This window comes from Aegilops tauschii, chromosome 4, assembly GCF_002575655.3.
Source record: "Aegilops tauschii subsp. strangulata cultivar AL8/78 chromosome 4, Aet v6.0, whole genome shotgun sequence".
NCBI lineage: Eukaryota > Viridiplantae > Streptophyta > Magnoliopsida > Poales > Poaceae > Aegilops > Aegilops tauschii.
This window is the reverse complement of record NC_053038.3, coordinates 113,080,295-113,094,283: the sequence shown is the minus strand read 5'-3', so window position 1 is coordinate 113,094,283 and position 13,989 is coordinate 113,080,295.

The following is a 13,989-nucleotide window of genomic DNA, read 5'->3' as shown; positions in this document are numbered from 1 at the left end:
GTCTTGTTGCACCGATATGGAAACCTTTGTCTGATGCCTCGGTAATCCACGCCTGCGCCTGCTTCCATAGCACCAAAGAGGAAACAAGGACGCTGCGCGCGCTGGTGTTTTGATTTTTTTTGGAAAGGGAGTGTGTGCGAGTTGTCTATTTCAAGAATAGATTGGATCTATCCGGCTGCACTTTATAATATTTTTTAGTATTTTTCGGATAAATAAGAAAAGGGTGCACGATCTCGACGAATTACTTCTGCCCGCCTGGTCTCGATCGTCATGGCTCACGTCACGAGAGCCTCGTGAGATTTGCCCCGCCTTGACATCTCCGCTCCTCGTGAGCCTGCCTGGCTAGGCCGCTCCTGAGGAGGTCTTGCGTCGTCCACCTCGCGAGGCTTGGCCCCTCGCAAGGGTCTTGAATGCCTTGTTGATGAAGATGGGTCGTACAGGCCCGCTAGCTTAGCCACACCGTGGGCCGCGGGCAAGCAAGTCTGGGGACCCCCGTTCCCAGAACACCGACAATAGCCCCCGGGCCCAAGGTGCGCTCGGGCTTGGCTTCGAGGCGAAGCCAAGGGTCAAGAACGGAGCGCCGCGGGCCCCCAAAAGCCTGCGGCCTTGGTCGACGCGTGGCGGTTGATTGGACGTGGGCGTTTCCGCTTCCCCACGCTGCCTCGGCAACTGCCCGACCTGACAAAGGCTGGTGCAGACAGTGTTTGCCTTCATTGTTTCTTCCTCGCCTTGCTCCAGATCCCCTTTCTCGCTCCCCGCCACCGGTACCTCCAGATCTGCTCCAATCTTGCTCCGCCTCTGAGACCATTGCGCCGCGCAAGACCAAGATTTCCTCGGCACCGGCTTGGTATGAGCCAGCTCTTGAAGCGCCCACCGTCACGGAAAAGAGCCTTGCCTCCGTGCGCCTGCTGACGGCGGGGGAGAGCAACGAAGGGAGGAAGATGGAGCTCTGGCTTGCCTCCGACGTGCCGGAGCCTGAGGGAAGCACCTTCTTCCCCTTCTTCTCGAGCAGCATCGTCGTCGGGTTGGTTCCCCCTTCTCCGATTTCTTTTTTGAGATCCTTGACCACTACGGGTTGCAGGCGCTGCATCTCCATCCCAACTCTATCCTCCTCCTATCCATCTTCGCCTACTACTGCGAGGCGTATCTAGGCGTGATGCCGTCCGTGGCGCTCCTACGCCACTTCTTCCTCCTTCGTGTCAGTGACGGACACGTCTCCGGGTGCTCCAATTTCGTCGCGGCCGGCAAGGCCAACTCAATCTCGAGCACCGGGAAGAGGGCCGACAACATCCGGGCCAAATGGGTCATGATGGACGCTAAGCGTGCCCACCCGCGCCTGGTACTGCCGACGGAGGCGCCCCAGTCCAACAAGGGATGGCTCCGCGCAGAGCTTGCCGACGAGCGGGCATTGCCGGTGTTGGCGCAGATGCAGGCGGACCTGAAGCCTGGCAACGCGAAGGTGGCGAAGGTTACTGGGGCCATGCTCCTGAGGGAGTTCCTCGTGCTGCGCGTCGCCCCGCTTCAGGCGCGTGTGCGTCCCTTCTGGGAGCTCGGAGATGATGAAGACAAGACCCGCCTGAGACAGGGGGCCCTTCCTGGTGTCGAACTGGCCGCTGTCCTGCGCCTCCTGGTTGGGGAGAACCAGGTGTACCCACCGAGTGCCTTTACTCCTTTGTTCCTACGCGAGGACTGGGAGCCATTTGTGGTTTCCAGGCCGACCTTCGACGCGTGCGGGCTGGTGCCACCAGCGCTCGCCGGAGCTTCCGCAGCACCGAATCCGGTGGAGGTGTCCTCTGACGAGTCCCGTGGGGAGGAGGAAGAGGAGGTGGACTCGGAGAAGACTCTTGAAGGGGTGGGGGAGACTTCTCCTCTGAGCAAGGCCGAGATCCTCCGCGCCCTTCCCGACGACGCCGAGGCCGACGCTCGCCAGGAGGAGAGGGAGCAACCTCTCATCCCGACAAGGGGTAGGTCGTCGTTGGTTCCTCGGGATGCTGCCTCCGTCTTGACGCCTCCTGAGGCCGACTCCGGCCCTTCTGCCGCCGGGGCCCGCACGCCCACTTCTGAGGCCCCGACGCTGTCCGGCTTCAAGCTCCCCAAGAGGAAGGTGGAATACGTCGCGGTGGATGGGTAAGAGCCTTGAGCTTCGTCTTGTCCCTGCTTGTACTGGTCATTTCCTGACGTTCACCCTTGGTTGATCAGGCCGGTGCCCTCGGCGAAGAAAAGGAAGGAGGGTGCGACGGCCGTGCCTCCCTCCGCAGGGAAAGGAGGCAGCAGCAACACTCGCACTTCCCCAACCCGGTCGCCCTCGCGAGGCCAAGAAGGGCATCGCCATGTGGAATCAGCCCCCACGCCCCTGGCTCCGGAGGTGTCGGTGTCTGGCTTGGCTGGAGAGGTCCCGGCTGCTCCGGAACCCGCAGCCTCCCAGGCCTTGGTGACGACGTCGCCTCCTCCCACTGCTACACCTCCACTCCCAGGCTCTTCTGCTCCTGCTGCTGTTTTGGAACACGCTCTTTCGGAGATGACCCAGTTGCGGGCAGATCTCCTGAGCGCGGACCCGCGCATGGTGGCCGGGCGTCTGGAGCTGGCCTCTGGCTGGCTTCACTCCGACTTGGCGGTCCGCGCGGCGCTGAGCCCGGCCGCAGCATCTTCCGAGAAGGAGAAGCGGAGTGCCGCCGACACTGCAGCCGATCGTGAGGCGGTGCTGAAAGACACTAAGGCCGCCCGCGACCGCTGCCAAGAGCTGGAGGACGAGTTGCAGAGCCTGCGCGACACACACGCTGAAGAAGCGCGCGGCCGCCTGGCAAAGGAGGAGGAGGTGAAGGCCCGGGAAGACGCCGTCAAGAACCGTGACGCTAAGCTGGTGGAGCTGGGGAAGACGCAGGCCGCCGAGCGCATCCGGTTGGAAAAGCTGGAGCGGAAGGTGAAGGCGAGGGAGGCCGATCTTGACGCCAAGGCACGGGTCCTGGCCGAGGACCGTGTGGCCTTTGCCGACCTCGAGAAGAGATCTCGCAAGGCGCTAAAGACGCTCTACGAGCACGGCCTGGAAAAGTCGCTGGCCACCGATGAGGACGGCCCCACCCGACTGCTTCCTCTCTTGGTGAAGGCGCTCGAGGAAGTCGTTGATGGTGTCGGTCCCATGGCGGAGGCAGAAGCTCGTGTCCTGTCTTCAGCTGCATTGACTCGCGTCTTCAACCATCTGCACCTCCGCGACCCCCACGCTTGTCTTGACGAGCTGCTGGAGCCTGTGGCTGACGATCAATGCGCAGCCGCCGCCGCAGCTGTACAAGGTCAAGTGGAGGCCTTGCTGAAGAAGTTCCGCGGCTTTGTCTCCGCTCCTCTGTCCAGTGATGCCGCCGATCCTGCGGCTGGTGGTGGAGGTGAAGATGACGTCACCCACGGAGGAGCACCTTCTGCAGGCGATGGCGGTGTCCAGGGGTGACCTGCGGCTACTCTCCTATTTCATTCCTGCAACATGAATCAGGCCTCGTGGAGGCATTTAGACTTTTCATTTGATACTGTGAGGACAATATGTTTGTAATATTTGCTTCAAGATTTTGCGATTTCCTTCCTATTTGCTTTGCGTTCTGCGTCGGCAGAGCCCGGCCCCGCGCATACCTCAACCACCGTTGGGCCGACCGTAAACCAGGACGGACCAAGGAGTGAGGGGCTACGTGACCAGTTAGGCTCCTGAGTCGCGATGCTCAGGAGTCCCCCTTGACGCGCGAATAGCTTATAGGGAGAGTTCGTGGGGATAGATTGATGTTCTACGTCGGCAGAGCCCGTCCCCGCGCATACCTCAACCGCCATTGGGCCGACCGGTGACCAGAACGGACCAAGGAGTGAAGGGCTACGTGACCAGTTAGGCTCCTGAGTCGCGATGCTCAGGAGTCCCCCTTGACGTGCAAACGGCTTCCATACCTATCCACGCCGAGGCCTCGGGAGGGGCGTGCGACGACCAGGTCCGAGAGACCTGTTTGGGCGGCGTGCGCTTGGGCGTGACCCGAGAGCAGCCCCCAGGCCCGGGAGGCCTGGTTGGGTGGCTTACACTTGGGCGTGACCCGAGCGCAGCCCCCGTGTACAGGCCCCTCGCGCGGCTCTCCCGAGGGGAGGCATTGCGGTGAGGCCGGACGCTGAGCTGTGGGGCTCCCTGAGGTTGGTACGACCATGGAGCCGCCCTCAGTTGTTTATCACCAGCGTGGAGCATAGTGCCTCCACTTGTGCACGGGCATAGCCGCTCCTCGGCAATGTCGACAGCCAGCGTGGAGCATGGTTCTTCCACTTGTGCGTGGGAGGGGGACCCCCCTCCGGGAGGAGCCCCTGGGGCGTGTACAGCCCCGCCCTGACACGTGGCTTGCACGGCAGGGCTGCGAGGTGTATCTGGGCACTCGTGAGCCAGCGCAGGACTCGCGAGGCCCTACCTCAAGGCGGGTTGCACCTGGTCTTGAGTCTTGATGGATGTATGTTCCTGCAATGCGGTTAGGTGCAAGCACTCTACGTCCTTAGGTCCCGACCCTCGAGCGAGCTCAGCCTCCGCTGGTATGCCAGGTCGCGATGCCGTGGTCAAGGCCAGGGGTGAGTGCTGGAGAGCCAGTAAGAGCTCCTGAGTCGCGATGCTCAGGAGCCCCCCTTTTAATGCGCAAGCGGATTGCATCACAGAGGGGTGGACCCGTGGCGGGTGGCAACCGAGCAGGCGGTAATCATAGGCAGATTAAGCATGGAAGATAAATCAGCCTGGGTAAATGCGGAAAGATACATGCCACTGGGTCAGGCCCGAGCGGCTTGGGGATGATGCAGCCCCAGGGGCGCCCCCAACAAGGTAAGCTAAAGACATAAGCAAAAGGGATACATGCCACAGGGACGGACCCACGCAGCCTGGGAATAATGCAGCCCGAGGGGCGCTCCCAGCTAAACGAACTTGGAAAATGTCACCTGGTTCTGTCGACGAAGAAGAGTTGGTGCAGCTGAAGGCGTGCGTCGAAGGAATGGCTCCTCACGAGCCACTGGGACCCTGAGCCTCGGGAGGCTCTGGGGGCTCAGGTGGTTCCCTGAGGACCATCTCCATCTCCGCCAGGACGGCGCGGTACCTGGCCTCCTGAGCCACCAGGATACGCTGCATGTTGCGCTGATAGGCTGGCGCCACGTTCGGCAAGCCGAAGGGCATGCGAACGTAGCTGTGTGGTGGGCCCTCGCAACGGCCCACAAGCGAAGGCCAAAAAAGCTCCTGAGATGCGGCCCTATTGAGCCCCGGGACGTCGATGCAGACGCGCAGCCCGGCATCCTTGCCTGGATGGGGAGCTGCGCCTGGTGACGGCGGTCGCCGTGCATGGCCCTTGCGTCTTGCAGTTCCTGAGTGGTCTTGGTGATGAACTCATGAGCGGTGGGCACTCCTTGCCCCGTGTTCTCCTGAGGGAAACGTGCCGTGAAGCACGCCTCCAAGTGGTGCCCAAGCGCCTCCCTTGTGAGGTCGGCAAGGTCCGAGGCCCTCCAGAAGAGAGCCCCCGAGCCCTGCCCGAGGAGGGCGCCGGGCATGCGTTCCTATGCGATGGAGGGAGGCGCCCCTGGAGCGGGCGCTGATCCTGACGAGGCTCCAGCCACGTCGCCACCCTCCTGAGATCCAGCACGGCGCAGCTGCTTCTTCTTGGGGATGGCCTCCGGAGGGCCCTCACTTCTGCTGTCGGGGTCGTCGATTGCTGCAGCTTGGAAGGCGCGCTCGAGGGAGCACACCGCATCTCTTTCTTCACATGGGACCGTGATGATTCCGCCGCTTCCTGGAATCTTGAGGACGTTGTAGCCGTGGTGGGTGGCGGCCATGAACTTGGCCAGGGCTGGATACCCGAGGATGGCGTTGTACGGCAGACGGATGTGGGCGACGTCGAAGTCGATGAGCTCGATGCGGTAGTTCTTGTGTTCCCCGAAGGTGATAGGGAGGCGGACCTGCCCAATCAGTGTGGTGGAACCGTCGGTCCCCCCTGAGAAAGGCTTGGTAGGCTGAAGTTGCTCGTATGGCACTTGGAGGTTGTCGAATGTGTCGACGGACAGGACATGAGTCCGGTGCCGCCGTCGATGAGGGTCTTGGTAACTTGTACGTTGCTGATGACTGGGGAACAAAGCATCGGGAGGGCGCCAGCAGTGGCTGCGCACTTGAGCTGATCTGCCGAGTTGAAGGTGATGGCGCACTGGGACCTCTTGAGCGGGCGCGTGGCCTCGAGCTTGGGGAGGACTGCGTTCACTTCACGAGCAAACTGTTTGAAGATGCGCTGCGAGGCTGGGGCCTGAGCTCCGCCCAAGATACAGATGATTGCACGTGGCTCCTGGAAGCCCCCAGCCCCCTCGTCTTGGTGGTGGTCGTTGTTCCTCCTTGGCGGCAGCGGCAGCGGGGGAAGACCGGCATTGCCCTGAGGGCGGTCCTCGCGAGGCTGGTCTCTCCAGGAGCCCTCGCGAGGATGATCCTGCCAGCGGTCCTCACGAGGACGGTCACGCCACTCCTGGCGTGGGCCACGGTCGTCCCAGCGTCCACCACCACGTCCTCCTCCACGGCCGTAGCCACGGTCGCTGCGTTCGGAGTGTCGACCGAAGCGTCCCTCGCGGATGGCTCTGAGCTCTTAACAGCCACTGGTGTTGTGGGTGTTCAGGTTGTGGAAGGCGCAGAACGGCCGGATGTTGTTGGATGACTCAGGCTGATCTCTGCCCCGCTTGGTGCCGGGCTCCGCTGCGAGCACGGCCGCTTCCTTGCGCTTCACGTCCTTGGCCTTGGCCTTCTTTTCCTCCGCACCCGCAGCTGGCAGCTCGAGGAGGGAAAGGCGCCCCTCCTCAGCTCTTGTGCACTTGGTTGCCAGGTTGAACAGCTCCTGAGATGTGCACAGCTCCTCGTGGATAGCGAGCTCCTCCTTCATCTTGATGTCGCGGACGCCGTCAGAGAACGCGGAGATGATGGCCTCGTCTGTGACCTTGGGGATCTTGAGGCGAGTGTTGTTGAAGCCCTGGATGTACTTCTGGAGGGTCTCTCCCGGTTGTTGCTTGATGCGGCGCAGGTCACCCGTGGCCGGCGGGCGGTCGCGGGTGCCCTGGAAGTTGGCGACGAAGCGGTCGCGCATCTCATCCCAGGAGGAGATCGAGCTGTGCTGCAGCTTCAGGAGCCAGGAGCGGGCACCATCCTTGAGAGGCATGGGAAACCAGTTCGCCATGACTTTCTCGTCGCCGTTGGCTACTTCGATGCTCAGCTCGTAGAGCTGCAGGAACTCCGCGGGGTCGGCGGTGCCATCGTAGAGAGGGGGCAGATCCGGTTTGAACTTGCCCGGCCAGGCGACGCTACGCAGCTCGGGGGTGAAGGCGCGGCAGACGGCCGTGGTTGCCGGGGCCCGTCTCGGAGGTGGAGCTTGGTCTTGGTGAGGCCCGCGTGCCGCTACCGCGGGTAGCGCGCGGTCTTGGCGAGGTGGCGCGGGGAGTGCAGGTGCAGCTTCTCGCGGCCGAGGGATTTCTTGGCAGCTCCTTTCTTCGCGCGCGGGCACCGGGCGTGGTGGATCGCGCCGTGGGGCCGCGCGCCTTGGCGCCAAGGCGGAGTCTTGGGGCAGAGGTGGTGGAGGCACGCCATGGGCCACGTCGCCCGTGGCTGGCGGAGGGTGAGGTAGAGAGAGGGACGGCGCCGGGGAGCCCCCTGCGGCGCGGACGAGCTCGGCGACGCGGTCAAGCCACTCCCCGTAGAGGTCGTCGACCGGGCGGTAGCGCATGAGCTCGTTTTCCGCGAGGAGAGCGGCCCGCACATCCATGGGAGCGCGGCGTGCATGAGACGAAGAACCAGCTGGGGTCAGCGATGGAGTGGCGGTGCGGCCGTCCTGGCGCACCGATGGGTGCAGCGAGGACGCTTGCTGCTCGTTCCCCGCCGGACCGGTGGTGGCGTTGGCGGCGGGAGACCGAGAATGACGAGGTGGCCCGCCGACGGGAGCCATCTGAGCAACGCGGGCGGTGACGGCAGCCCGGCGATCAGCTCGAGCGTGGCGAGCATCCGCCATGGAGACGACGGAGCGACGAATCGACGGAAGGGAAGCTACAACGCACCCCTACCTGGCGCGCCAAATGTCGGATCTCAGGTTCCGGCAAAACCCTTAAGGTTCGAACTCTGGGGTGCGCGCGAAGTTCTTTCCCTCCTACCGATCCACGCCCTAGCTTGCTAAGATCTCACGGACGAACTCGACGAACTCACAACACAGAGAGACACAAGGTTTATACTGGTTCGGGCCACCGTTGTGGTGTAATACCCTACTCCAGTGTGTGGTGGTGGATTGCCTCTTGGGCTGATGAGAAACAGTACAAGGGGAAGAACAGCCTCCTGAGGTTGAGGTGTTCTTGTGCTTGGTGAACTTGTGCGGTGAGAGCGCGACTCGATCTCTTTCTCTACTGTGGTGGCTAGCTCTACTTATATAGGCCCTGGTCCTCTCCCCAAATATTGAGCGAGAAGGGAGCCAACAACGGCGGGCAAATTTGAAAGGGGACAGCTAGTACAAGCTATCCTGACAAAAGCGGTCTTCGCCTGCAAAAGGCTCTGGTGATGACGCCGTCTTGGCCTCCACGGTGACCTCCGTCTTGCCGTCCTTCCAGTCCTGGTCTTGTTGCACCGATATGGAAACCTTTGCCTGATGCCTCGGTAATCCGTGCCTACGCCTGCTTCCTTAGCACCAAAGAGGAAACAAGGACGTTGCGCGCGCTGGCGCCCGCCTGGTCTCGATCGTCATGGCTGACGTCACAAGAGCCTCGTGAGGTTCGCCCCGCCTTGACATCTCCGCTCCTCGTGAGCCTGCCTGGCTAGGCTGCTCCTGAGGGGTCTTGCGTCGTCCGCCTCACGAGGCTTGGCCCCTCGCGAGGGTCTTGAATGCCTTGTTGATGAAGATGGGCCGTACAGGCCCGCTAGCTTAGCCATGCCATGGGCCGCAGGCAGTCGAGTCTGGGGACCCCCGTTCCCAGAACACCGATAGAACTGCAGCACGTGCCGCGCGGCACGAACGAGGCAGACGACATCGCCAAGAGGGCGTCCCGGCGCTTGCCTCAGGAGCCTGGCATCTTTGAGGAGCGGCTCTTCAAGCCTCGGGAGGGGTGCTGGACCAAGGAATTCAAGGTGTATCTGCTTCAGGGAAACCTGCCGGAGAAGGAGGAAGACACAGAGCGCGTGGCGCGCCAGGCCACTGCCTACTGCATTCGAGATGGTGAACTCTACCAAAAGCGGCCAAACGACGTCTCTTTGCGGTGCATCTTCAGGGAGCAAGGGCACGAGCTGTTGGCGGACATACATGGCGGAGACTGTGGGCATCACTCTTCATCACGCACCCTCGTGGGCAAGGCATTCCGCAGTGGATTCTACTGGCCCACGGCGCTCAATGATGCCACCGAGCTGGTGAGATCCTGTGAAGCATGCCAACTCCACGTGAAGCAGATCCACCAGCCCGCTCAGGTTCTCCAGACCATCCCGCTCTCGTGGCCATCTATGGTCTAGGGGTTGGACGTCCTGGGCCCGTTCCCTCGAGCGCCTGGGGGCTACCGCTACCTCTACGTCGCCATTGACAATTTCACCAAGTGGGCGGAGGTGGAGGCCGTCCGCACCATCCCGGCTGGTTCGGCAGTCAAGTTCATCAAGGGCCTCGTGAGCCGGTTCGTGGTTCCTAATCGCATCATCACCGACAACAGCTCGCAGTTCACTAGCAACCTTTTCAAAACATATTGTGCTAACCTTGGAACGCAGATATGCTATGCCTCAGTGGCACACCCCAGGAGCAACGGCCAAGCAGGCGCGCCAACGCGGAGGTCCTGAGAGGCCTCAAAGCAAGAACCTTCAAGAAGAAGCTCGAGGCCTGCGGCAGGGGCTTGCTCGACGAGCTCCAGTCCGTGTTGTGGTCCATTCGCACTACCGCGTCCAAGCCGACGGGCGAAACTCCATTCTTCCTCATCTATGGAGCTGAAGCGGTTCTCCCTCACGAGGTCAGGCATCGCTCTGCGCGGGTCTTGGCATTTGACAAGGCACGCCAGGATGCCTCACGGGGGAAGGACCTCGTGCTGGGGGAGGAACGCCGTCGCCAAGCCTCGCTCCAAGCAGCAAGGTACCAGCAGGTGCTGCGGCGGTACCACTGCTGCAGCATCCGCTCCAGGACGCTCGAGGTGGGTGATCTCGTCCTGAGGCGGGTGCTCTCCAGGGAGGGGCTGCATAAGATCTCTCCCATGTGGGAGGGCCCGTTCAGGATCGCCCGTGTCCCCAGGCCTGGCGCCGCGCGCCTGGAGACGCAGGACGGGATCCCCATCCAGAATGCCTGGAACATCCAACACCTCCGGAAGTTCTACCCATGAAGCAAGGCCCCGTGCCTGTGAATGTCTCCGCTCGTGACACTATCACGTAATAATGAGTAGGGTTGTACATGCCCCGGAGTCTCCTGAGTGTCGCCCGCGGGCCTCACGGGGGCTCCCTCCCACGTCCTAGTGGCAGCACTTAGCTCCGCGCTGGTGATAAGACTAGACTAGGTGTCAGACGCGGCTCTTCTTTTGCTTCCTTTCTGTAGTTGGTTTGCAACTTCTTAATGGAATTTGGAGTTTTCGCATTTCGTTCACCGGAGTTGGAATTTTTCTCCTCTTGCTTGCGTCGCTCGTCTCTCAGTCTTGGCCAGGGAAGAGCGGCAATTGCCCGTCGCTCCTCCTCGCGCATCTTGCGCGTGGGGGCTAGGCAGGTGTGCACGTTTGGGTTCACCCGCATGCAAGCACACCTCGCCGAAACCCCGTCGCCCTAGTGCTTCGGCCTTCTTAATCCTCACGAGACGCCCTCGAATGAGCTCGTGGACATGCGCACCCTCTTAAGTTCGTGCCCCCCGGGCAGCGCGACGCGGCGCACTGAGCCACAACTAACCCACGCCTGGGGGCTCGCGCAAGGAAGAACAAGGTGCCCCGTCAAGCTTTCTAATAACTCTACAGCTCTATAGCATCTCCTGAGGCCAACAGCTCCGAAGTCGTCAGGAAGGGAGCCTCGCCAGATGCCGAAGGGCGCGCCCTCGCGAGGTGGGAAGCCGTCGCAAGCATATCAAGCTAAGTTACCCTAACCGCACCTACTCGGAATACAGATATCACGGCATAACATCAAAATAATAAGCGTAGCATAGTGGCATAAGTGCCATGGTTCATTACACACCCCAGCGGAGCCCTCTACTTTTTTCAAATGCAGGAGAAAGGAAAGGTTAAACAAAAGTGTCCCGCACCGCCGCAGCAGCTCCTGAAGCCAGGCCCCGGCAGCCCCGGGGCTCAGTCCGAGTCCTCTTCTCGCTTCACCGGAGCGCGGCGACGATACCACCCGTTGCCTTCCCCGATGCGAGCTCGGCGATGTGCTGGTTGGTCATAGCCGCAGCTGCTAGTGCTCTCGTCGGAGGAGGAGCCTCCGCTGCTAGTGCTCTCGTCGGAGGAGGAGCCTCCGCTGCTGAAGGAAGCGCGATCGTCGCCAAGGGTAAGCTCACCCTCGTCGTCGTCGCGGCCGTCATCAAGGCCAAGCTCATCGTCGCCGCTACCATCTTCTGGGCAGCACCCCGCACGACAGCCGTCCTCCCCGAACACTCTCACATAGAGGGTCACGAGGCCATCGTACTTGAAGTGAAGAGTGCACCTCCTGCTCAGGCTCCGCGCGCGGGCAAACGCCTGCCAGCCACGGGTCAAGGACATGTTGTCGGTGGCGGTGACCTCGACCCCAGCCCATGAAGCCTTGCAGCAGTAGCCGTCGGCTTGCAGCCAGAGACCGTCAAGCCCCGCGACCGGCAGCTCACCCGCGAAGAAGCGCGGGAGGAGGAGCCAGGTGCCGACGGGCCTCTCCGACCACACGACGAACTCCGGGAGCACATCCGCCGAATGGAAGCGCGGCCGAGGAGGCCGGGCAACCACGGCACGCCTTCCCTCATCGCAGGGGCTGCCTCACCTTTGGCGACCCCACCTCAAGAAGAAGCACCACCGTGGCCACCCAAAGCGACGCCGGCCCCCGAAGAAGTGCGCATGCGCCCCTGAGGAGCTACCGCCGGGGTCGTAGCATGCTTGCGAGGGCGGACTCGCCCCTCTTGGGCAGCGGCGAGTCCGGTCCCTCCTTGGGGGCTTTCTCCTTCTCAGCTGCGGAGAACTTCCTCGTCGGCGCCATGAGAACTTCGGCAAGACGGCGAGACGAAGAGGAAGAAGAAGAAGCGGGCGGCGAGAAGATGGAAATGAGTAAGGGGGGCTCCGCCCCTCCCCTCATTTATAGCCGGAGGGAGGCCAACCGCCAGCCTCCACGATCCCACGCAATGATGGTTTCTCTCTGCATGCAGCAGAGCCTCGTCAAGTCGAATGGTTGTCGAGGCCGCATGGGGAAGCGGAGATGCCCACGTCCCATCAATCGCCACGCGTCAACCAAGGCCGCAGGCGTTTGGGGCCCGCAGCGCTTCGCCCTTGCCCTTTGGCTTCTCCTCGAGGCCAAGTCCGAGCACGCCTGGTGCCCGAGGGCTACTGTCGGCGTTCTGGGAACGGGGGTACCCAGACTTGCCTGCCTGCAGCCCACGGCGTGGCTCCACCAACGGCTCGGTATGGCCCAGCTTCAACATCAACAACTCAAGACCCTCGTGAGGGGCCAAGCCTCGCAAGGCTGACGACACCAAGACCTCCACGAGGAGTGGTCTCCCCAGGCTGGCTCCTAAGGAGCGGAGATCTCTATGCAAGCCGCACTTCGTGAGGTTCGGGTGATGTGAGCCATGACGACCAAGGCCAGGCGGGCGCCAGCGGGCGCGGAGTACCAGTTTCCTCTTTGGTGCTAAGGAGGCAAGCGCAGGCGCCGAGTCCCAAGGAATCAGCCAAAGTTTTCCATTCCGATGCAACAAGACCAAAACCACCAGGACGGCAGGACGGAGGTCATCGCCGAGCCCTCCACGGCGTCACGACCAGAGGCTTTTGCAGGCGAAGACTACTTTTGTCAGGATAGCATGTACTAGTTGTCCCCCTTCGAATTTGGCCGTTGTGGGATCCCTTCCCGCCTTTATTTGCGAAGAGGACCAAGGCCACTATAAATAGGGCCTAGCCACCACCATAAAGAGGGATCCGAATCCCCGAGATCATACTCTCCCTCACCAGCTCAAGATCACTCCTCCTCCTGAGGTTGTTCTCCCACTATACCGGTTCATCCTCGGTCCCTCGAGGCCAATCCAACACAAAGCAGGAGTAGGGTTTTACACCGCAAGGTGGCCCAAACTTGGGTAAACTGTTGTGTCTCGTTTCCTTCCTGTTCATTGAGCTAGGCTGTGGGATTGGCGAGTAGGCAGACTGGGGAGGTTGAGTTCTTCGCATGCACCCCAGAGTTCGAACCTCTCAAGGGTCTGCAGAACCCAAAATCCGACACCCATGCACATTTGGCAGCATCGTAAAATGGTCCTACTACATGCACGTATAACAATCTAGAGCATGCAACACAAACCCTAGCTTGAATATGCATGTAGCAACATGAACAGCAACATGAACATGATCCTAGCTTGAACATGAACATGCCATTTGCATGAACACAGACCCTTGCAAGACCCTAGCATGAACACAGATCCTAGCAAAGCACACTAGCATTGGGGATTCTAGCATGAACACAGATCCTAGCATGAACATAGATCCTAAGAAAGCACTAGCAGAAGAACATTATCCTAGAACACACACTGTAGCAAACAAGAACAGATCGGTCGGATTCGATTCAATTGGGATCGCGTCTAATCGGATCTACTCGAATCTTATCTAATCCTATCGAATCCACTAAATACTAGCACATGCCTAAGAAAGAAACCCCTAATCTACATCTACGAGCAAGCATTGGGGATTCTTTGACTCACTGGAGCTTGCGCAGTCGCAGAACCGAAGCCGGGGTGAAAACCCCGGTGGGAACGAGAGAGGTGGTGGAGCAGAGGAGGAGTCGGCCCTGGTGACGGCCGGCGGCATCGGCCCCGTGCTCATGGCCACGCCGGAGGTCGAGGAAGACGG